Source organism: Mus pahari, chromosome 13 (assembly GCF_900095145.1).
Source record: "Mus pahari chromosome 13, PAHARI_EIJ_v1.1, whole genome shotgun sequence".
NCBI classification, from domain to species: Eukaryota; Metazoa; Chordata; class Mammalia; order Rodentia; family Muridae; genus Mus; species Mus pahari.
In genome coordinates this window covers 60,005,147-60,031,788 of record NC_034602.1, presented here as the reverse complement: position 1 = coordinate 60,031,788, position 26,642 = coordinate 60,005,147, and the positions used below count along the sequence as shown (strand labels likewise).

Here is a 26,642-nt window from a genome sequence, read left to right as displayed (position 1 = left end):
AGGTGGGTTTACTTATTCATGACAATTTGTACTACATAATTATTTAAGTGCATGGCTGAAAAATATTAAATATCATAAAACCTTCCAAATTGATGAGTTTAAGTGGTAGATCGTACTTTATCAGCATGACTAAGGTATCACTCATAAACTACCTCTAAAGAGAGAATTATTAAATATATAGAATCTGTATTTTAGTTATTTATCTTTATGAACATATACACAAGTGTATGGTTTTAGTCTATGGAATACCTAATTGTCTTTACATTATACACTGGAAGAGCTGTGAATTTGTAATCAATGAATTATCCCTAATCACATTATTAGCCCTATTTTCTTCAAGACTACCTTAGATGTTTACTTTCTTACTCTCTTAATCAACAGTCCAGCAGTCTCTAATTCAGTTCTAAATCTGGCATCATATCCACTTCTTTCATCACCCTCCCTTGACTGTGGCCATGCTTCCTTTCTGCCCCCTCTGCTTCCACTCTTCCCCAATATTCCTGGTATTCCATTTCCAGTGGTGAAGTCATCTTTTTTTTTTTAAATTTTTAATTTTTTTACAGCGTATATAATAGCCTATCTCCTCTGTGCTTAATACCCTCTAACAAATTCGAATTGTAGTTGTATAAAATCCAAGTTTTTTACCTTTTTCTTAAAAGCCCAGCATTCTCAGACGTGAGCATTTTTCACTCTAGTCACTGCTCTTCCTTTGTACTGATTTTCATCACCTAGGATAATGTCAAACTTTTTCAACTAAAAACATAGTAATACTAATGACAATATGAGGAGGATAAGACATCCTTTTATCATACATTTTGGAAAGGATCACTGTTAATTTCCTACAAATAAATTATGACAGGGACACTCCAAAGATTTCTTTTTGCTTTTATTATTCAATTATTTGTGTGTGTGTGTGTGTCTGTGTGTGTGTGTCTGTGTGTGTGTGTGTGTGTGCACACGCGCGTGCACGTATGTGTAGAAAAGTGAATACGACTGAAGATGTTCATAGAATCCAGAAGAGGGCTTCAGATTTCCTGTTCCTTCAGACTTGGTTCTTCTTCAAGAGTATTCAATATTCGTTACTGGTAATAATACTCCAGTCCCAAAGGAGGGAAATCTCTCAATACTCCACACCTTTTGCCTGAGCTACTAGAAAGATGTAGTGCCATTAATTACCAGAAGAGATTAAGTTTGGCAAATACTTGATATGTGTATTTGAATTATCTGAGGATTGAATATATGAACCTATCATTGGGGAAAGAAATCCAAGTAGAATTTATAAATTGTTGAAATATCCATAGCATCTGAATTCACAGATTTCTTCATTATCTGGAACAGTAAGCTTTTGTAAAATAGAATTTCTCATCTGAGGAGCATTAGAATGAAAGGGATTGCTTGGGAAGGGGTTTAGTATACTCACTGGATTCCCAGAAGGAGTGGTTGATGAGGAGACTTCAGTACTTAAAATACTCTGTGACAAGTATGTATGAAGAGAGGGGACAGGGGAAATGACTCATTAGATAAAGAAGCTGATGCACAAGGGTATGTAATTAAGTTATAACTCCCAAGAACTCATATAAAAACTTGTGTTAGTAGCACATGTCTGGAATCTCAGACACAGAGACCAGAATAAGCCAAGAATTTTGTAGTTTGGCACAAACAGATTAATTACAAAGATACCCTGACTCAAGTAAAAGCCAAGGAAAAACACCTGAAATTGCCCTTTAATCTTCACTTGTGATAAATGGGTAGTATTTACCTACATTCACACAGCAGAGCAAGCCCACATGCTCACCCACATACACAAATACAGGCATATTATATATACATATAAAGAAAGGGGACTATCAATCCCAAACTGTGTTAACAAATCAAATAAACTGTGAACTTAGAATAAACCACAGGGTTATGGTACATAAGAAAAGACATAGTGGTCTTGCTAGAAGCTTTTCATGGAATGATGGATTTGCAATCTTAGTTAGTTTAAGAGAAATAGAATTGTGCGGGAAAATTGTGCTCATTAAGATCAAACTCCACCATACTGAATAGCCTCTGGGCTAGGTGCAAAGTGGGGGACTTCCTTCAATAGTTGGGCTTCTCCTTCCCTGATCTTGTTTTGGGAATTCTAAGCCCCCACATATGCCTCTACTGAAGGAATGTCACATGAGCTTAGTTAGATTGCAGGATCAATTTTCTTTCTCCTGATAAGAACCTGTTCAACTAGCCCCTGAGATTACGGAAAGGTTTCCCCATGCTAATGGGGCACTTTGATCCCCTAAGCCCTTAGTCAATATCTTTGGCCATCTTTGATGTTCCTACCCTCATTTTCCCAAAACTTTATAAACCTTGAATCACACCAGGTAATCTGCCTCCTGATAGCCGCTTCCCCATGTGGTCATTCACCATAACTACTCACAGAGCTTCCAAAACCACCTCTAACCCCCGTACCCCGCATCATCATCTCTGTACCCACTGCCCTCATGAACTGTATTAGATGATCTATAAGAGTCAGGAGACATACAGAATTAGAGTCAGAGACAGCAAATATATACACTTCTATCAAGAAACACTGCATAGGTAACAAACTGATACGGAATGTAGCTTGAAGCACAAAATAAGTTCAGGTCAGTTGTTTATTGTTTGGGTCTGTTTGGGATGGAAAAGATAGCATCACATTTGTATTCTTCATGTGTGGATGGACTTGTCCAGCTGGAACGCAGAATGTCAGTGATATAAAAGCAGATGATAGAGGAGGTCCCTGGCTTAGTGAGGAACAATAGTTTCCTGAGAAAATACAGACTTTGCCATTAGACCACAAAGTTGGCTTCTTTACAGAAAGGTAGAAGATGTGGATACAATCACTCATAACCAGATACAGGGTGCTGTGAAGGGTCATCGAAGTTCTTTCTGAAAATTTTTTTTTTTTACCAAGAAATAGCAAGAAAAGCCATTAGTTGATAGAAAGCCCCAAGTTCTCTTCTGTCAAATGTGACAATTTCAAAGAGAATGAAATGGGAAAATGGAAATAGTTTTGAAAATTACATATGGTATTTCCCAAATGACTAAGTTTGTGGATCTAAGCAACACATAGATATAATTTAAGTGCTATGGTCATTTTTCATTTTTTTAAAGTATAGAAAAACTATTTTAAATTGTGGAAAATATTTAAGTATTATAATAATCAGCTATTTACTACAAATTACATATGATATTTCCCAAATTATTAAGTATCTGGACTTAAGCAACACATAGAAATAATTTAAGTGCTTTAAGAAATAATTTAAGTCTTTAAAAGGATAGAAACATAGCCAGGCAGTGGTGGTGTACGCCTTTAATCCAGTACTTGGGAGGCAGAGGCAGGCAGATTTCTGAGAGTTCTCGAGGCCAGCCTGGTCTTCAGAGCAAGTTCCAAGACAGCCAGGGCTATACAGAGAAACCCTGTCTTTAAAAAAAAAAGGGATAGAAACAAAATATTTTCAATTATGAAAAGTAAGTGTTAAAATAATCATGTATTTCTGTAAAAAGTACCTTCTATAAAAACTTTAAGAATTCCTCTCATTCTCAATATAAAGAAATGAAGCACAAATTTTGACCTTCTGACCCCTATTTATGAGCACCTTGCTTTAATACTTCAAAATGTATACAGGGGAATCATTCTTTCTGTAATGAACGTTTTGGTGGTGTTTTGCCTCCTGGTGTGGTAGAGAAAGGTGTTTAGTTCAGTTCGACATATGATTTACTCTTTCCTCTGCCTTCAGATAAAGGTTTGAGGTTCTAGCTTATGTATAAATTAGTAATTCCTAAAATTAACAACCTGCACTTCAACATAAAAAGAGGTATTACTTATCTCAACTTAGATACATGGCATATGGTTCTATACTCAAGTCCATCATATTTGCTTTGCAGTTTTTTAAAAAAATTGAAACAAGGCAGTATGATGATGATTCCAAGCCTCAAAGTTATTAATAGTATTAGAGTTTTATGCCTGAGGGTCAGAACGCAATTGAGAGTTTGTATCTGTTTCATGTGTGCTATCCAACGTTTCTCATTTATTCTTTTATTAAAATTGACTCACCAAGTTTGTCTGACTCATGAAACATAAAAACTGTTTCCAATTGAGTTTCTTCTATGGTCTGCTGAGAAGCTTAAGCGAAACAGCACATTTCAAAATCACTATGAAATTCTGTTGTAGGCATGAGAATCTGTTTCATTTACTGTGCCTTTATTATCTGAACATTAGCCTACTTTCATTTCTAACATATTTTTATTTCTACTGGAAACTGTAAGTTTCTCATGGCCCCAGATCTATTCACATTTCTTTCATGTTATATAGAAGTGTTTCAAACATGACTGATTTTTTTTTTTTTTAGAGATCAGATAAGCATATCATAAGACTTAAAACTTTATCCCACTGTAATCATTCATATATACATTTAATCAAAGAATACATTCTTCATTACCCTAAAATAACTTAATAATTATTTTAAGGATCTTTTTTAGCATGCTGGTTATCCCCAAGGCAACCATCAGCTAGGCCATTTCTTATAGCATTCTGGGATCAGAAGTAATATTTCTAATATTTTGGGTGAGACTCTTCTTTATAAAGATGTGGAGCAGAGCTCCCTAAGATGAAGAGCCTCTGTATCTAATTCACTTATGATAAATAATTTTTCCTTTATTTACATTGTTTAATATCAATGTAATGCTGCTAAGATTGTTCTGTCTTCATGCAGATATTTTGTAGTTTCTCCCAATATTTTCTATGCTGGTACATTCTAAACACTAATTCTACCAGGATTGCTGGGCTAATTAAATGATAAAGAAAAGGTATTTTCAATCATTATGGCTGGGACAAGAATAGTAAATCACTACAAGTACAAATTGGGAAGCCTGTCTTAACATCATTTGGCAGGATGCCCAGTGAACATTCCTATTGGTCCAACACTGGCTTGTAATGAGTGTACACATGAATGTGCTCTAATAAATGTCTAGGAGAAGCCATTGGAAGCAAATATTCCTGTTACTAGAATCATTTGCAGTTTATATGTGCATGGGAGAAAGCAAGATAGCATGTCCTCTTTCACATCTGAGTGAGGCAATGTGTCTCCTAAACGTAACTGAGACACGTGATCTATGAAAACAAAATGTATAATGGTAATTCCATAACAATAAGAAAAATTTACAAATCAGTAAAAGGGATGTGATGAACATTACTTAATTTGGGAACAGTTCCAGATGTCTAGAAATCGTTTTATAAATTGACTGAGCTCAGTAGAATTAAAGAAGATATTGTATGTAGTGTGGTGAAAATTACCTCTGGCTGGTTCAGTTGAAGATATATAGACACCACTAGAAGAGCCAATATTTTGTCAATGCCATAAAAATTTTACCCATTATGGCTCCCAGAACAAACACAGCATAAATCTCCCTACTTCTTTCTTATGAGATCTTGTGCAGACTGCTTCAGTGAACCACATTGTGCCTAAGCTTCTGACCCATGTGAACAATATATAGTTGTCAATTTAGGTTAACAAGTTCATAAATAACCATTTATTATCCAGTCATAGAAAATGAGCACTCTTTGATAAATTTATTTCCATTTAATCGATTAGGAAAAAACTTTAGAGGAACAGACACCATCCCAGTTAAAGATCCTGTGAGGGTAACAGGGATTTAAGAACATTAACATTTTATTACATGGTAGGTTCCCACCTCAGTAGAAGGAAATTTTCCACCATTGAGGAAGATAAGGACTAAAAGTAGTTAGCCTTTGGCCTGGCAGTGGAGTATACAAAGTCAAGAAGGAAAATATTGAGGCTTGTATGAAGACAGCATTGATCAGTGGTGGCTCCTTCTAGCACAGCGAAGAGATAATGGACACACCATTGTCAGTTCTCCTAACAGGTCACAAGGATAAAAATGGAGACTAAAGACAATCAGTGAAGCTGACTACAGAAGTCCCTGGTTGTGAGACCATGAAAGGCAGCTTCCCCCCCCCACCACCACCACCACCACCACCACCCCGGTCGAGCTAGGTTTAAACCCTGGAGACCCGTTTAATCCGCCAGGGACAGAAGGCCCGTTTGTCATGCTCCCAGACATAGGCTACTGACAGGAGGTCCCAGCTCCATAATTCTGTGGCCATCAGTCACATAGGCAATACCCCAAGCTCCTGGTATTCTGTCTGGACTCCACCCTCACAGTTACCTGGCAACAGCCAGGTAGGCTCCTCCCCACAGTTTCCTGGCCACACCAGGTAGGTTGGCCCACTATAAAAAAAGGCTGTTTGCCCCCTCCTCCCTCTCTTACTCTTGCTTCTGCTTCCTGCTTTTTTTTCACTTGTTCCCTCTCTCCCTGTCTTCCCTTTCCCCCTCTCTCCACATGGCCATGGCCCGCCTCTAGTTCCCTACTCTCTCCCCTTCACTGTCTTTCTACAATAAATGCCTTAAAACCATGAACTGCTTCTTCTCCTTGGGATTCCTTGGGCTGGAACAATGGAGATTTTCCCCTAATGAGCAACATGGCTTCTAACCTCCCACAGGAAAGCCTCCCAGTGTTCCCAGATGCCTCTCCACTGAGCCAAGCCTCTCCCAAGCAAACCTAGGATCTCCCAGCAGGACCAGGCAGGAGTGTCCTCCTCCTGCCCTTCCCCCTCTACCCAAGGCTAGAGTCCCCAGTGGGGACACAAGTCCATTCAGACTGGGGGACCCCAGTCAACTCCAGCAGGTTCCACAGTGTCCCCAGACTATGCCTTCCCCACTCCCAGAGCTGGATCCTGAGGCTTTTCACAGCCCAAATGCCCACCTGGGGTCAGTTAAACCTCCCATGTCCCGTCTTACCCAGAGGACCAAGACAGACACAGGACCTCATTTTTAACCTGGTGTATGATTTCAGCCACTCTTTTTATCTATTTGAATTCTATTGACAGATTTTGGCACGGTACATATCAACTCCAAGATAACTTCTCAAAATAAAGCCAGAAACCAGTGACTAATTAATTCCTTTTTACTCAAGTGTAGGTCATCAGCCCCTTCAAATTCCATTGTTAGTTAATACTTAAATAATTACTCTCCCACTCTATCAATATTCTGATTTAAATTGGTATTTTTTTTCTATTAAAAAGAACTATCTTCTTCATCATAAAAAACAGTTTCAGTAGGAAGTGTAGAGGGGGGAAAGGAAGAAATCCTGAAATGCAGCAGGAACATGAAGATGGAGATATAATGAAGGACAGATGCAGTTCAGCACTGATAGCAGTTCTTTCATAATGTTAGTTGTATACTAGGATTTATTTATTTATTCAATCATTCATTCATTCATTCATTTATTTAATTTATTTATTCATTCATTCATTCATGCGGGTATTCATGTTTGTGTGTGAACACACATTGCAGGGTGTATTTGTGTTTCTCTATATCTGCAAGTCAGAGGACAACTTGGGTCCTAGAGATGAAACTCAGGCCATCGGCTTGGCTACAGCTGCCTTCCCTTTGAGTCATATTGCTAGTGTGAGATGATTTTTTTTCTTTTTTAAAGGATCTCTATACTTTATTTGAAAAAAAATTATCATTAAATTTCATTCAATAATCAGTAGTAATAGTTTTCTTAAGACATCCTTTTAATTAAAAAATAAATCAGTTTTGAAAGACTAGAGAAATTTATTTCACTCAAATTCAGTAAATTGGTAAGTGAAATCCATTGAACTTAGCCACAGAGAAACACCACTTCTTGAATTCTCATTGCTTCTATGGTTTAATGATGAAACTAGAAATGCCAGCTGGTCACACAAAAAGAAAACTTCATGAATTTGAGCTCATTTTTTAAATAATTATTACACTCATATTAGTTTTTTATTTAATCTCTCATTTAAACAAAGAAAATGTCTTAGCATAGTATAATTAAGGTGGGTTAATTAAGGAAAATATAATTAGAGAAAATATAGTATACACAATATAAATGATCAGGGCAGTGACTCAAAAGACTGAAGAATAACAGAAAGCATGTAGGAGTTGTCGTGTCAATGGGCCTATCTAGTTATGGATTTCCAACCCAAGGTTCTTTGATATAGGGTAGACACTATACTTATCTGTGTGTATAAAGATAAAATTTGGAATGTATCAAGGAATTACACTGGTCTAGGTATGTGGAAGTAGGAGATTCTTTTCTAAGTTTTGTGACTTCTTTAGCCCTGCAAAGTCAGCTACATGTCTAGAACTAAGCATGATTGAACTGCTGGTAAGTGGAATTATATCTACGGAGACAGCTCTTAACATATGAGTGCCACTTATTGCAGCTATATGGATATGTTACCGTGGTGGTTATTGTTGTAGCTTTTAGGTGCCCCAGTTGAGTAGAATTATTAATTGCTTTCCTCCCTTGGTAGTGTGCATAGCATTTTATGGTCCCATGAAAGCCAGACCACGGAGAGGAGGTTTTCAGGTTAGATATAGATCAATTATTCAAGCTTTGTTTCTTAAGTGTTTCAATAGGAGTGGCTTCACTTCAAAGTCTCAGAGGCAATGGAGAGTAACAGCAATAATCTCGGTTGTTTTGGGAATCACTTGAATTGTCCAAAACTACATAAAGGTTTTATGTGCTTGTTACTGGAAATTTTGTGAATATAAAGTAACTAAAGAGTCCAAGATAGTACAAAAGTATACTAGATGGTGGGAGCCTTAAGAGGTGAATATGGAGATATGAGTGATACAAAGTGCAAAACGGAAAAATGGGGATGAGTCACAACGCACACACACACACACACACACACACACACACACACACACACACAAGATATATTTATATATATATATATATATACATATATATATATATACCTCTTTCTCCTTCTCTTTAGTTGACAATGTTTTCTGCCAAAAACCTAGACTAACAGATAATTTTTTATTATTTAAGAATTATTTGAATGAGAGAATATATAATTTATACATGAGTACTGTATTTATGTTGTTTCTACCCCTTTTATTTTATGAAAATCTTCTATTGACCCTCAATTCTGTCCCAAAATCATGATCTCATCTTTAATTATTATTCCATATTTATTTCCTTATATATATTTAAATATAACCAGATAATTCAATGTTGATCATATGAGCAGTTTTTGGACAGATATCTTGGGACTGCCTAACATATACGTGGGTTTATTCTGGAGAAGATTAATTCTTCCTTTCTTAGAAGCCTTTGATTACCTGTAGCTCTTCATCTGGGGCAGGCACACAAGAGGTGTTGTGGATTTTCTCAATCCATGACAACATGACAATTGTTATTGAATGTATTAAAATTAACTCTGAAGCTAAAATGAATGCTTTCAGGCAGTGGTTCTGCTGATGTGAATCTGGAATGTTTTTCAAGTCATTTTCAATTTAGCAAAGTAAACCTAATGAGACTCTTTCTCAATCTGTTAGTATTTACATTCCTTTCATCATTTAGATTTTATTCAAAGAAATAGAGATGCATGGATATGTTCCTTTTCCTTGGTACATACTGCACATATTTTAACAGCCCCACCAAGTGTGAGAAAACAATTCACTTTACATCTAAATATCTGACCTCCCAGGTCCCTCTCTGACAGCTTTCCCTCCCTCCTCCCTCCCCTTCTCCTCTGAGAATGGAGAAACCTCCTGGCACTACAAGTCACTACATAACTAGGTGCTTCCTCTCCTACTGAGGTCACACAAGGCAGCCTCAGTTAGGAGAATGGGATCCATAGGCAGGCAATAGGTTCAGGGACAGCCCCTTCTTCAGTTGTTGGACCTACATGAAGGCCAAGATGTGCATTTGCCACATACAGGCAGGGACCTAGGTACAGCACATGTTTGCTCTTTGGTTGGTGGTTTAATCTCTGGGAGCTCCCAAGGGTCTAGGTTAATTGTCTCTGTTGGTCTTCCTGTGAAGTCTCTGCTCTCTTTGGAACCCTCAATCCTTCCCTCAACTCTTCCATGAGACAACCTGAGCTCCATTTAATATTTGACTGTGGGTTTCTGCATCTGTTTCCATTGGCTGCTGTGTGAAGCCTCTCAGAAGAGTTAGTGATGCTAGGATTCTGTCTGACAGCATAACAGTATCATTAATAATGTCAGGGATTGGTTCTTACCCATGGGATAGATCTCAGTTTGGGTCAGCCATTTGTTGGCCATCCCTTCAGACTATTCCATCTTTGTCTCTACACATCTTGTAGTCAGGACACATTTTTTTAAATTAGATATTTTCTTTATTTACATTTTTAAATGTTATCCCCTTTCCTAGTTTCCCCTCTGAAAATCCCCTATCCCTTTCCCCCTCCCCCTGCTCCCCAACCTACCCACTCCCACTTTCTGGCCTTGGCATTCCCCTATACTGGGGCATAGAACCTTCACAAGACCAAGGGCCTCTCCTCCCATTGATGACCGACTAGGCCATCCTCTGCTACATATGTAGCTAGAGACAGGAGTCCCACCATGTGTTTTCTTTGATTGGTGGTTTAGTCCCAGGGAGCTTTGGGGGTACTGGCTAGTTTATATTGTTGTTCCTCCTATTGGGCTGCAAATTCTTCAGTTCTTTGGGTCCTTTCTCTAGCTCAGGACACATTTTGGATCAAAGATTCTGTGGCTGGATTGCTGTCCTTATCCCTCTAGTGGGAATCCTGCCCCTTTATGTGAGTTGCCTGTTTAATGTTGGTCCAAGTTTGGATGAAGAATAAAAGTGACAAGTGCTTATAATGGCCTGGTTTATCTGGCATGGAGATAGAAAGAGACAACTATACTCAACTACATGAAATACTGAGTTAGAAAAGACTTAATAAGACTAACCTACCCAAAGTTGTATTTCTCTTTTATTGTATATTTTCAACTGTTAGTGGATAAATTTAGATCCTGTGAGCTTTTTTTAAAGGTTAATGAAAGTTGAATAAATTTCCTCAAATTGTCACCCTCCTCATTGTGATCAAATTGCTGTCTTGGGGGATATTTCTAACCTTTTATAATATTTATAATTCAAATGGCAAACATCTGTTCTTTTTTCAGTTATGAAAGTCATTAAAATTTTACAATTCTCACACTATGAATGTCTTAGCTGCATTTTCTTAGAAAATATTTATGAAGCAGTCTGTCAATATATGTTTGGAAGGTGTGCATATATTTTGTTTTGTCTGTAAACTTGATGCAGAGAGACCAAACTACTAAATCCAAATGGTCACTCGGCCCTCTCTCAGTGCTCTGTACCTGCATAATGGGAGCATGGAGGAAGTGATAAATTATGTATGGCACATGGGAAGAATGGCCATGAATATTTATGAATGCCTGATGTACATAGGGGAATATTTTGTTTGGGGAATAGGGTGCTAGAGAAAAAAACTGTCATATACCATTTAAGATTATTGAAGTATATTTGTGATTCATCCATGTTTCCTTCCATTTTCTAATTACGTTCTGCCAACTAACCCTTCATACCAAGAACATGTGCTTCTGAATAGATGATGTAGCTGAGGAGTGAAAGTAGATGACCATTCATATAGGTGCATTTATGATCTCCTTTGAGGATCTTGACAACCATGGCCCTGCTAATTTTTAGTAAAATTGGGAAGGGATTCTGTGCTCTCATATTAGAAATTCTCTATTGTAATGACTATGTGAGTCAGTTCTCCAAACCTGTGATAAAATACTTGAGAATATCAACTTCAAGGAGATTTATATTGGTTTCAGAGGTCTCATTCCATAGTCACATGGCTCATTTGTTCCTGAGCTCATGGAGAAGTGAGAAATCATGATAGAGCATGTGTGATGAAACAAGACATCTCATCACACATGATGCAATAAGGAAAGGGAATTGTAAGAGGAGAGAGCAAGGTGCACAGTGTAGCCCCAGGATTTACTCTTAAGGCTATGTGATTTTCAACTAGGTCCTATCTCTGAAATCAGCCTCACCTCCTCATAGTCCATCAATTATGATGCCATCAGTCAACAGTTTCAGTATCCAGTCAATGCCTGAATGGCCCATTCCCTTCTCCCAAGTCTTACCCATGCACATAGCTGCAATGTACATTCAACATGTGAAATGTGATAGTAGCCTTGGGTTAATCACTAAATGTGATCAGCACCAGGGAACATTATGCATTTTTCAGACGTGATTATGTCACTAACCATGTTTTCCCGGATGCCTGACACCATGCTCTATATATGGCTGACATAAAAGTACATCTTCCTAATTAATGGATGAATCACACTGCATAAACACATATTCTACATATGCAAAAGAGTTTGTGGTCATTCAGATTATTCAAGAAAGTTAAATTGTTTATTTACTACAGTGGTTTTCTAAAATGTTATTTTTGTGTAGATTATCATTTTCAAGGAATTTAAGTATATGAAAAAGTACTTAGTCCATATATATTTTAATTGACTTTAAATACTTTAAAAATTGACTTTAAAATATATATTTTAATTTGACTGGGCTTCTCACACGTCCAAGTTCTACTAACACAAGCAACTGGCTTTCAGAGATTTCTCAGCTCTCTTCATGTTTTATTAGCAAAATTGGTGGTCCTTTTCTAGAATGTTCAATCTGATCATACTAAATATTGTTACAGACATCCTGGTCCTGTTTCCGGTGTTGTTGCTGTTTGAGGTTTTGTTGTTGTTTTAATATCATAGATGTCAAATGCCATAATTTCTCTCTCTCCCTCCCTCCATCCCTCCCTCTCTCTTTATTATGTGTGTTTTGATTATTAGTTTTTTTAGCATTTTGTGCTCTTAGGTAAAGGGAATAAGCTGAATGCCAGTTCTAGAGAACAGAGAGAACTTAGTGGTCTACTGTTTTCAGATTACATGTAAATTTTGGGGAATTTCCCCATTTTCCAAAATTTTGAAAATTACAAAAGTATTATTCAAACTGTAGAACCTGAATACGAAAAAATATGCAATGGACACTCCTACAGAAGGCCTGCTCTTTCTTGTCAGGTAACACAATGAAAGACAAACACTTACACAAGTCTTCAAAATGCCTGGATGGGGTGTAATTAAGATAATACAGCACCACAGCAGCCCTCTCATGTGATTTGATTTTTACAGTGGCTAAAGAATAACGGAAACAGATGCAGAATTCTTGCCTAATTAAGGCTAGGTGAGGTTTTCAATCAAATGATCTATTAGAGAAAGCTGGTGTTCAAAATCACTTTGAATCTTGAACTTACAAAGAAGTGGCTGTCTTACAATAATTAAATCTAGTAGTAAGTTATAGTTACCAGTACATAATCAATTCTTCAATTATGCCCCCTATGCTTGTTAAATATTAAATCTCTACAAGAATCAGTAAATGTAAGGGTTAACATATAATTTTTACTGATGATTAAATCAAGGAATAAGAACTCTGGCAATATATTCTAAATTATGTCCTAGGAAATAATTCAGTCAAATGTGTCTCATAATACAAAGTCTTGGTTATGCTTGCTGAATAGGTTCAATCCCCTACACAGAAAGGATATCACCATTGTCAGGAGAGCAGTGTGGAAGAAAAACCTTCTCTGGAGCACTGCAGCTTTCTACTGAGACCAGAGGTACAGATGCTCCTGATATTTGAAGCAGTGGCTGATGGTTGCAATCCTGCTTATAATTATTCTTTTTAAAATTATGTTGACTGAGGATGCATTTGTATCATCATCAGTCCTAATAATTCATGCAACTAGCTTTCCAGAATGAGAACTCCCCTGTCTAGCTTTTCCTAGTTCACTTAATTTTTTTCTTCCTTTTTTTTCTAATTTTATTTTTTTTATTCAAATATCCAAGTAATGTTAGTTAGCTGGATTAGATATCAGCCCTACAGACAGTGAAAATGTACTATATATATGTATGTGTGTGTGTATATATATATATATATATATATATATATATATATATATATGTTTAAAGGGGTTAAATAAATACCAAATAATTAAGGAATGATCAATTTTAGGTCCCAACTATTACTGTCTATTGACAGAGACAACTCCATTGAGTATTGGCTAGATGACAAGACAATGCCAGCATCTATGTTTTGTAGAACTAGCATTTTGAAAAGTAAAATAACTCTGTTTCCTAGTCTAGCCAAGATTTGGGAAAAAAAGTGTTCTTAATATAATAAAAAAGTAGATTTTTAACTTACTGTTATGTCTAAAATGTGGCAAAATAAAGCCAATCAAGGTATAAAACCATGAAAAAATATTATGTTTTTTATTGCCACATTGGTGAGAGAAAGAACACATTGTAGTAAAATTTAGAATAGTCATGGGTGGAGTAAAAAGAATTACCAAACCTAGTAGAAAACAAGCAGCCCCCAGCCCTAAGATGATGTTTTATTATGATAATTTATCTTATGTCTAATTTCGTAATACTGCATATTTCACTTCTCTCAAGGTTTTGTACAAATCACATCAAAAATCTCACTTTGAAGTTGGACAGACATTATAGAATATTCTATATCATAATTGTTGAGCTCACAATAGGGAGAGCAGTTCTGGGCTGTGTTCCTGAAATTCACATGTGTGCTCCTGTTCTTAGTGATAAATAATCATACTTAATTAACATTATAAAGTTCCAAGGAGGAAAATTTAGTTTTCTGTAAAAAATTTTTGTGTGTGTGAGTGTATGTGTGAGTGTGTGTGTATGTGAGTGAGTGTGTGTGTATGAGAGAGAGAAAAAGAGAGAGAGAGAGAGAGAGAGAGAGAGAGAGAGAGAGAGAAACAGAGAGAGGAAGAAAGAGATTGATATAAGACATTGACTAAAGATGATGTGAATAAAATTTAAGGTAGCTTCTAATTTAAGGATATTATTAAAGTATTTTATTTTTATTTTTAATAATGTAGATATGTGTATGTTTGTGTACATTTGTGTTTGTGTGTGTATGTTCTTGTGTGTGTGTGTGTGTGTGTGTATGTATGTATGTATGTATGTATGTATGTATGTATGTATACAGTGCTCCCAGGCAACAGAAAAGGTTGGTAGATTCCCCAAAAGCAAGAGTTTTAGGCAGTTGAAAGTTTTGGAGAACCAGAGTTTGGTCTTCAACCATTGAGTTGTCTCTCTAGCCTAAATACAGTATCTAGACATTATCTCAACAGCAACATGCAAATAGTATATCACTCCTTATTGACACTTTAATATAAAATGAAGTAGATTTATTTATGTTTACCCTATAATAGAATGGTTTATTAAAATTTGGAGTATATTTTCATTAAGAAGCGTCTTCAGGGGCTGGGATGATGACTCCACTCATCACTTAGTCAAGGTAAGAGCACTAACTGCACTTCCAGAAGACCTGGGTTTGATTTCCAGCATTCCTATGTTGCCCTACATTTACCAATAACTCCCGTCTCAAAGGAACCAATGCCTTTGTCTGGTCTTTGTAAGCACCAGGCATACAAGTGGTGAGTACACAGACACATTCAGGCAGAACATCCATTTACAAAACAAAATTTAAAGAGTAATGTCTTTGTAGGAGCACTGTGAATCCTTCCCTTGCTTGACACTTGATATGTTGCCCAATTGCAGTTAGGTTCTTTATCATCAGCTTCCTCTACTGGATTGTTATGAGAGGGGAGAAAACAGTAGTATTGAAGAGAGGAGAAGAGGAGGAAAGGACAGAAGACAAAAGAAAGCAAATACATTTGTATACAGTGCTCATACATTAAATACAACAGTATCATCTGTTCTCTTTTGGGAAATATTTCTAATCACACATTTCCTCACCTCTAACTCCTAAACACATTACAATGAGTATTTTTTAAATGATTCCACTCATCACTTAGTCAAATGAATGCTAACATCCTCTGTGACAACAGGCTGTGGTATTTCAAGCTTATAGGTCCACCACTAGGGAGGACAAAGCAGAATGATAATGAACTCTAGGTCAGGCCATGATGCGTACACTGGCTCAAAAATGAGAAACAGCAAAGTGAAAAACACTCGGCTAGGCCTTATAAATTCTCTAGCACACTAATGGTTGTTCATATGCAGATCCGTAATAATCATTCGACGATGATACATATTTCAGTCATGCAGTGTTTCTATTCTTTGTTTTGTAAGACATGATACCCTCCTGGGTTTTCTGTCTCCATACAACTGTTTCGTTTTTTTATTATTATTATTTTATTAGATATTTTCTTCATTTACATTTCAAATGCTATCCCTGTATCCCTGTTCAAATGTCCCCTGTACCCTCCCCCCACCCTGCTCCCNTACCCAGCCACACCCACTTCTTGACCCTGGCATTCCCCTGTGCTGGGTCATATAAAGTTTGCAAGACCAAGGGGTCTCTCTTCCCAATGATGGGTGAATACGCCATCTTCTGCTACATATGCAGCTAGAGACATGAACTCTGGGGGTACTGGTTAGTTCATATTGTTGTTCCACCTATAGGGCTGCAGACCCCTTCAGCTCCTTGGGTACTTTCTCTAGCTCCTCCATTAGGGGCCCTGTGTTCCATCCAATAGCTGACTGTGAGCATCCACTTTTGTGTTGGTCAGGCACTGGCATAGCCCCATAAGAGGCCACTATATCAGGGTCCCTTCAGCAGAATCTTGCTGGCATATGTAATAGTGTCTGGGTTTGGTGGCTGATGATGGGATGGATCCCTGGGTAGGGTAGTCTCAGAATAGTCCATCCTTTCATCTTAGCTCCAAACTTTGTCTCTGTAACTCCCTTTATGGGTATTTTGTTCCCTATTCTAAGGAGGAATGAAGTATCCATCTTCCTTCTTTTTGGTTTTCTAGTGTTTTGAAAATTGTATCTTGGGTATTCTAAGTTTCTGGGCTAATATCCACTTATCAGTGAGTGCATATCGAGTGACTTCTTTTGTGATTGGGTTACCTCACTAAGGATGATATCCTCCAGATATATTCATTTGACCAAGAATTTCATAAATTCATTGTTTTTAATAGCTGAGTAGTACTCCATTGTATAAATGTACCACAGTTTCTGTATTCATTCCTCTATTGAGGGACATCTGGGTTCTTTCCAGCTTCTGGCTATTATAAATAAGGCTGCTATGAACATAGTGGAGCATGTGTCCTTATTACCAGTTGGAAGATATTCTGGGTATATGACCAGAAGAGGTATTGCTGAATCCTCTGGTAGTACTATGTCCAATTTTCTGAGGAACTGCCAGACTGATATCCAGAGTGGTTGTATAAGCTTGCACTCCCACCAGTAATGGAGGAATGTTCCTCTTTCTCCACAGCCTCGCCAGCATCTGCTGTCACCTGAATTATTGATCTTAGCCATTCTGACTGGTGTGAGATGGAATCTCAAGGTTGTTTTGATTTGCATTTCCCTGATGATTAAGGATGTTGAACATATTTTCAGGTGTTTCTCAGCCATTCAGTATTCCTCAGTTGAGAATTCTTTGTTTAGCTCTGTACCCCATTTTTTTTAACTGTTTCTACTCACTGACTCCTGGTTCTCCTAATCCTCTCACTACTGATGTTTTGTAGTTTCTAGGTAACAGACTTCAAATCTGAGCCATCCTTCACTCATTTTATATTAGTAGTAACAATAATATATATTGGAAGATAAACCAGTGAATGATTATTACAACTAGGGCAATCAGCATGAAAATAACCACACATAGTTATCTCTTTTTAAATAGAACATTATTCAGCCTTGGACATACAGGTAACATTCCTAACAACATGTGTGAACCTGAAGAGTAATATGATAGTCAAGACATCATCTGAGCCTTTTTCATGGTGTTCATGGTTTGAATCAGGAGACTAGCTAATTCTTTACTTCAGTCATTATTACACTTAGTCTTATTTCATGGAAACCTGCTTTCCAGAAGCAACTGATATTATCCTATTTAGAACAAAATACATAGCCTCTTGTTCATACCCACCAAACCATCTAATGATTACCAGCAATTTTAAACTTTAGCATTTGCATTGAATGATAATATTGATTCTGAGATTACATTTTAATTAGTAATATTTCACCCTGATCTCTTCTGTCTCCAAATTCTCCCATATATTCCTGCCCACTGTCCATCAAATTCATGACCTTCATGACCTCTTTTTCCATGAATTGTTACTCTGTCATCTATCATTCTTTTTTTTTTTTTTTAACTCTGTCATTCTTAAATATAACCTGTTGAGTCCATGCAATGTTCCTTGCATGATTGTTTTCAGGGATGACCAATTGGCACTGGACAAACGATCGTCCAGTTTCAGCTTTCCTCAGTTGCTCATAACTCTGTATGTAGGGGTGAGCCCTCATGGACTTTTTTTTTCTGTCCAGTTTGGCATGTTCATTGGTATGAACCTTGTTCAGCTCTTGGGCTGTTATGTTGGTGGGACTTTATATATATAACCTAGGAGACACTTTTAACAGGAAATTCCTGAATCCTCTGACTCCTAAAAACCTTTCAGCTCCTTTCTTTGCAGTATTCCAAGTCTTAAAATGTGGGAGTATTTTGTAGATGATATTGTTTGTGCAAATTTATAAATGGTACAGTTTTCTCTTAACATGGTTAGCTCCCAAATAATTGAGATAGGACTATTTTATTTATTTAACAGTATTAAGACAGGACAACTGAGCAGTATTAATCTATTTTAATCCTCTAAACTAATCTGGCTACCTCTTAGCTACAATCCCTGAGATGCTTGCATTGTATGGCTTTCTCTGCTCCAACTGTTTTGTTGTGTCTCCTGGACTCATTGCTAGTGGCTGAATCCCCACTTTCTCTCTCTCCCTTCTCCTCACCTGGGAAGTTCAGCCCTATTCTCTCCTCTACTCAGTCATTGGTAAAAACAGTTCCTCATTGACCAATCAGGGAATAACTGGGGAGCAATATTTATACAACACTGAGACAGGACATTCTCAGAATAAGGACAGCAACCAAATATGGAGGCACAGAAATCAGCATTTGAATAATACCAGGATAAGCTTTATTTATATGGGGACAATAATTTTCTACCTACATAAATAGTCACTGACACTAGACCCCAGAACTCTGCATTTTTATTGTTTGTGGGCTTCTGTAGTAAACGCTGTCTGTTGCAAAGTGAAGTTTTCATGAGGAGAGGTCAAGACTACATTTATCTGTGGGTAAAAGACAAATGTTCATGGAATTTTGTTAGGGGTTATACTGGTTTAGAAATTTAGTGGTTGTAGATTATCCTCCAATAATCATAACTTTCTCGCACTGATTAGATAGCAAGGTTTAAAGTACCTGGTATGGTATCAGTCTTGTTTAGAAGATCTTAAATCCAGTTAGAGTAATGTTGGTTACTGCCAAGTTATGTGTATCACTAGGACAATCCTTCAGCTCATAGTGCTATTCTGGTGGTTGGTATGGTTCGGAAAAGCTATACCTGGGTGGGAATGATGGCTGCCTACCTTTTTTGGAAACTTGCCCAGCCAGTACCTTCTACTACTATGACATCTAGTCCACAGAGAGGAGTCATTCCAGCAAGTTCTAGCTCAGGGGTTTCTGAGGTACATGGTATTTTCAGCAATAGGGACTTAGCTTTCACGTCATGGGGATAACCAATGTCAACTGTTACAGGCTGTATATTTTAGAAATCTCTTGTTTTTCTTTTTCTTGCTTATTATTTTTGGCACTTCAAACATTAGAAATTTGTTTACATGTTTGACCTGTTCTGCTAACATCAAAATAACCATGGGACACTGAAATGTATATGTGTAAATATTGTCTTCCCTTCCTAGCTAAATCTGTGAATTAGATAAACTGAGCACATAACCATATTTCCAAAATGTTTAGTTTGGATCAATTGGCATATTTAAGAATTACCTTTGGTTAAGAAAAGTCATGAAGAAACTCAATATAACTCAAAGAACATATCCATAAAGCATGACTTGCCTTTAGACGCTTTTTATGCACATCAACATTTCTTGCATTAATGGCTTTAAACATCTCACAAATTGGTGATAAAATTTAGGCAGTTTCTGTGCAGAACAGCATCGTGCATAAAGAAATAGCTGTAATTCCAATGTGGCTGTCATTTCTTACTCTGAGGTTTGCTTTAGCAAAAATCTTTGGGGATTGGAGATGGCTTAGCTGAGAAGAGTGCTTACTGCTCTTGCAGGGGGCCTGACCTTCACTACTAGGAATCATGCCGTACTGTTCACAAGACCCTGTGAGCCCCAGCCCCAGTGAATGGATACCCTTTTCTAGGCTCATAGTTCTCTGTACACATAAATATACATTCCATATACTACAGAGAATTAGAGATAAATATAAATCTTTTATGAAAAGAAATAATTCCATGCCAGTAAAGATTACTTGAACCAGGTAGAGACCCTCCTGTCAGGAGGCTTATTTTGAGGGTGATATAGGCATTTAGATATAAGAAAGTGAACTAAATAACTGTTTTAATTTTTTTCCTGTCCTCCTGAATCAACTTGAAAGAAATATGGATTCATTATTGTAAACTCAAAATCTTAACGTGTCAGGGCTGTAATCCCCTTTAAGAGTGGCCAGGAGCACCTCTGTACTGGCTGGTTTTTTTGAGTCAACTTGACACAGGCTGGAGTTATCACGGAGAAAGGAGTTTCAGTTGAGGAAGTTCCTCCATGAGATCCAGCTGTTGGGCATTTTCTCAATTAGTGATCAAGCAGGGAGGGCTACTGTGGGTGGTACTATCTCTGGGTTGGTAGTCTTGGATTCTGTAAGAAAGCAAGCTGAGCAAGCCAAGGGAAGCAAGCCAGTAAGAAACATCCCTCCATGGCTTCTGCATCAGCTCCTGCTTTCTGACCTGCTTGAGTTCCAGTCTTGACTTCCTTTAGTGATCAACAGCAGTATGGAAATGTAAGCCGAATAAACCCTTTCCTCCCCAACTTGCTTCTTGGTTATGATGTTTTTGCAGGAATTGAAACCCTGACTAAGGCAACCTCCTACTTCCAGATGCAGCTATAGAAAACTCTAATAGCCCTAATGGCCCCACCCTACTGTATATAAAGGTCAAGTTCTGAAATTGAAATCCCACCAGTCCCCACCCTGGAAATCTCTTTCCCTGGGAAGCTCCCTACTATCACCAAGAAATGCTATATACAGCCTAGCTTCTGCTCAATCCTTTACAGTTTCTCAGTCAAGCCATGACAGCCATCTTTCTGGGTACTTCCTTCCCAATAAATCCCTTGGGTGAGGTTTGTTGTGTGGTGTGACTTTGGGGTATTCCTTGACTCTTAACTTCCAGGTTACCTTTTCCCCCCAAGAGAGATAACACAAAGAGCATGCCTGATATACTGCAGAATCCAGCTTAGGATATTTGTAGCATGCCTTCTTCCGTATGGGGCATGAAAGAAGTTTAATTTTTTTTTAATCCCCTCCTACTTCTTTTTTTAAAAAGATTTATTCATCTACTATATGTAAGTACACTGCAGCCGTCCCCAGACACTCCAGAAGAGGGCGTCAGATCCTATCACGGATGGCTGTGAGCCACCATGTGGTTGCTGGGACCTGAACTCAGGACCTTTGGAAGAGCAGTCAGTGCTCTCAACCACTGAGCCATCTCACCAGCCCATGAAAGAAGTTTAAAAACTGTCCTTTCTTCTCTTTCTTCTTGACTTTCCTGTCAAGTTGATGCATGCTCAAACTTTAAAAATCCCCAGTTTTCTAAAGATGAATCACTGGTAAGAGCGTTATTGCTCTTCTAGATGTCTCAGGTTCAATTCCCAGCACATACAAGGTGGCTCAAAACTATCTGTAATTCTAAGTTCTAAGAGCTCTAATGTCCTTTCTGAACTCTGAGGGCACCAGGCACGCATGAGGTACACAAATATACAAGCAAGCATATCACCCATATAAACAAAATAAAATTAAACTTATTTGAGAAAATAAACAACAAAAAAAATGCAAAACTAAGCCATACATACTCTTCAAAAAAGCAAACTGCTTGAAGAACCTTATTTTTCCCAGAATGTTTGACCAAATTTGAAGATGTGGTAGACATTTGGGAACATTTTTAGGCTGTTTCAATACTTCAAATGTTCACTCAGATTGGAAATGCAGTCTAGAAATATTTTGCTTTCTAGATCGCAAGATAGCAATTACCATTTTTGTTCCTTTCTATCTACAGACTAAATATTTTTCCTAGCAAAAATTTCCCCTTCTTTTTCTCCCTCAAAACACTCATATATATATGCCTCCTCATTCTTTTTTTCATGTTGTTCCATGCAAGTATGTATATGTATATCTGTGTATATTCCTAAATACAATCCCCTTGCCTGTATAATGTTATTTGTATGCATGCATTCAGGGCTGACAATCTGGTGTTGGATAACCAATGGTGTGTTCTATATTGGAGAAGATTATTTCTCCTGATTTTTACCATTCCCTTTTTGTGAATAATAATTTATGTAGGGCTGCAGCATTTGGGATTTCTACTTTCCATATTGGCATTTGTATTGTTTCTGTCCTTGTTCAGCTCCTGTATGTATATTCAGCTAGGCTGTTGGGACCTTATGAGTATAGCTGCTGATGTTACTAGGAGAGAGAGTCTCACAGTGAACATTAAAAGTGAGTGGTTTTCAATCCCCATCATACAGTTGACCAAACTGAAGCAGAGAGGTGTCAAGTAATTCATTCAGAAAATAGTTCAAGCTGTGAATCTACATGGAAGCCAAGTGTTTTTGCTATAGAGTCCACCTATCAATTAATGTCACCAAGCTACACAGTAAAAGTAAATGCTTTTATTCATACTCAATTTTGACTAAAAGTATACATAAACATTTAAGGACAATTGGAGGAGGCATTCTGTAATGAAGTATAATAGCACTACCTAAATTTTGGCCAAAACCACCCAGGCCATTTAATGTTTAAGGTACTTCCTTCCTTCCTTTCTTTTTTATTTTATTTTATTTTATTTTATTTTATTTATTTATTTTTATTAGATATTTTCTTTATTTAAATTTCAAATGTTATCCCCTTTCCTGGCTTTCCCTCCACACTTTGTCTCTGTATCCTCCTCCCATGGGTATTTTCTTCCCCCTTCTAAGAAGGACTGAAATATTCACACTTTGGTCTTCCTTCTTCTTGAGCTTCATGTGGTCTGTGAATTGTATCTTGGGTATTCTAAGCTTCTGGGCTAATATCCACTTATTAGTGAGTATATATCATGTGTGTTCTTTTGTGACTTGGTTACCTCACTCAGTATATTTTCTAGTTCCATTCATTTGCCTAATAATTTCATAAATTCATTGTTTTTAATTGCTGAGTAGTACTCCATTGTGTAAACATACCACATTTTCTGTATCCATCTGGGTTCTTTCCAGCTTCTCTCCCTCTCCTTCTTCCTCCTTCTATCCCTCAATCCTTATCTTCACACCTTCTTTCTTTCCTCTGGTTTTTATATGGAAAGAGTGGTCCTTTCATGGTAATGGCATTTTTACCACTTTCTATGTAATCACTTTATGCACTGTCATTCTGCATCCTCTCTTTTCCCAATCGCCAACACCATTAATTTCTTTTATATCTTTAGGGATTGAACACTTAGAACCAATGTGTAAGTGTTGCTCTTTAGGTACATGTATTCCTCTTGAAAAAACATCCAGCATGCCTTATCATGTATTAATACCTTATTTCTCAGTATTATATAGCAATATATCTTTGTGTCAATATACAAAATGTTGTACATAGATTCACCAGCTGGTGAATATTCATGTTGATTCCATTTGTTGGTAATTATGACTAAGACTACTGTGAACATCTGTTCATCTATCTTGAATGCCTACATTATAATATCCCTTACGTATATAATGAGGAATGTATTTTCTGAGTAACTTGATACAGTGTGTTTAAAAATTTGAAGACTTTTTCAGTTTTTTTAAAGAAATTGAAATATTTTACATTCCCTCTGTCATCTACCATAACTGTATCTTTGCCAATGCTTACTGTTGTCTGATTTTATGTTTATGTGCATTACAGAGGGACTGAAGTAGCATCTCATTATCAGTTTATTGGCATTACATTATGACTGACATGTTCAGGATCTCATCATATGATTAATGACCCTCGTTGATTTTTTAGAGAAATGTCTGATTAAGTACTTTTCTCAACTTTCAAAGGTCTGTTTCTTTCATGGCTGAGATACACTAGTACCTCCTTTGTTCAGGATTTAAGCTCACAGCTTTCTGTTCATAGAACTGTACACTGCCCTGATACATTAGAAACCATCCTTTTATATCTGCCAATTTAGTTGCCTCTCTTAACGACTCTAATTTTATATCTATTGATTTCTGCTTGTTAATAATTTATGTTTATAACTTTGGTTTACTAGTGTTTCTCACATCGCTGCTTCTTAGAGACATTCTTGGTATTGTGTGTATTTTTCATTTTTGACTCAAATGTAACCCTTGGATTTTTTATCACATGTTTGAATATTTCTTAAGAAGGTTATTAACATTGAAACTTCTGGATTAATTGTCCTTTTCTGGTATAATAACTTACCATCAGGATGATTAGTTGGCTTCGGTGAACTTAGGCAGGTCAAAATATTAGTCAAAATACTAGGAAGAGTATTTTGTTTTGAGTGGAGAATGGCACATAATGCAGACTTCTATGACTTCTAGAATGACTTACAAAAACAGAAGAACTCAATGTCAGGCACTATTTTGTCAAGAAATTGAAAATAACTTATACAAGTCCAGTGCCAGGACCAAAACTGAGAAATTAATTTCAAATTATAGAGAGTAAGACCTTCACTTTATTCTAATATGTTGTAACTTAAAGCTTGTCTGAAGATTAACTTTAAGATTTTGACTTGTAAGTTTTTCTTAATATGTATATGACACTCCGTAAGTATTTAAAATGCATCTAAATATTTCATTATAAGTATACATGCATTTCATAATCTTTGATGTTTTTATTCCTAGGACAAATCGTGATATTTTGAATATTCAGTTCTTTCTGAAATAAAGAAATAAATTGCTGAAATATGCCAGTTCTATGTGTGTGTCTGTGAACTTTGTTTGTGAACTGGATTCTTTGAGTATATAACTTTCTAATCATGTCCCATTATCTTTCTAGCTTTCTGAAACAAATCTTGAAATATACTAAGCAACTCAAAATGCATGACACTTGATGAGAACAGACATATAAATTGTAAGTTAGAAGGAAGTTGATACCATGAAGTTCAGTCAAGATGAACTTATCCATGTATTTCACCACAAATGCAGCTATTTGCCTCTTACAAGACGAAGCTTTGGCCAACAAATCAAGACTTTTGTATCTTGACAGTGGTGGCTTTCCACTTGTTGTGGCAATAGATGGAGAAAAGGGATCTTATCTGTTGTCCTAAGGTTTTGACACTTAGACTATGGCCCTGTGCCTCATTCTTATTCCTTGTCACTTTGAACAAAAAAGCAGCAGGCACTGAGAATGTCAATGTTCCTCAAGTGGAAGAATGGAAAAAAAAAAAAAAAAACCCTCAATAGGTTGTTAGGAATGGAAAGATACCTAGCCAAAGAAGTAGAGCTAAAAATGTAACCTAAATTAAGGTTCAGGTCCCAAGTGGGATGGGAGCAAAATAAATTACAGGAAAACTCTTATCATTGTGTCAGCTAGAAGGAATATTTTTCTATGTGTAATTCAATTAACTGTTCAATTAAATATGCATGGCCTTAAGACAGCACTCTGGGGACATTGTTAGCCTCAGGCAAGCCCGCTGAGGCTTGAGAGAATATTTCAGGTTTTAAATAAGACCTCAGAAAGTCCTTGGTTGATGTTTTGATGAATTATCCAAGATGGCTGTTAAAAATCATTTAAAAATTTTTAATGATTTAATATGTACACAGATATTAATCTTCATTCTTTTCAATCACATGAAATTTCTGTATCATGCTTTTTAATTTACTTTTACAGTTTTAATAAAATTGCAAGCTAAATGCATAAAGTTGATAGATTTCAGAGGCTAATAACCCTTGTTATCTGTGATTAACTTTAAGTAATGAACATTAGCAGCACTTTAGGACCCTGCCTTGCAGCCTTTTGTGCTGGGAGCTCTTCCAGACGTAAGCTATTCAAGTATAGCCATTATTCAAATATTCCATAATCATTGTTTTCACTTCATGTTTTGTTTTACTGAGACATGTTCTTACTACAGACCAGACTAGGTTTAACCTTAGGATCATCCTGTCTTAGCTCTCCCAAACTGAGTTTAAAAATGTTATCCCATACCAGACCATTTATTTGTTTTACATACATTGTATCATACAACTTTCATTGTTTGTATACTGACTCTAGCAATATCGTGAGGTTGATTTCACTTGAAACAATTCATATATTCATAGATCAGTTTTTAGCACAACATGGGTTCTATAGTGAGAGCATATTACAATATGCTTTTCAGTATATCTTGCTAAGGAACTGGATTCAAGCCTAAAGCACTAAAATTTATTGATTTAAACATTCTAGTATCTCTCCTGTAAAATATGTTCTATGATAGAGTATACTAAAGAAATTGTTGGTTCATCAGAGAATATGCATTTCCATTAAATTACTGCAAATATAATGGATTCAAATCACACAAGTGAATCTGGAACTCATAAGTCTGAAATACACTTTTACCATTGTGCTTCATCCCAAGACTCTTGATTTTTCTGCATCCTGTTGCTTTCACAGGCCTGATGATTTTTTTTGTGACTCTTTGGGAATGTCTGTCTGCAGGT

General features: G+C 36.8%; 1 protein-coding gene across 2 annotated transcripts in view; it reads left to right on the top strand.

The window, feature by feature from the left end:
* The window catches only part of Kctd8 (potassium channel tetramerization domain containing 8), a 220,265-nt gene that overhangs the window by 129,233 nt on the left and 64,390 nt on the right, over positions 1-26,642 (top strand). The window lies entirely within an intron of this gene.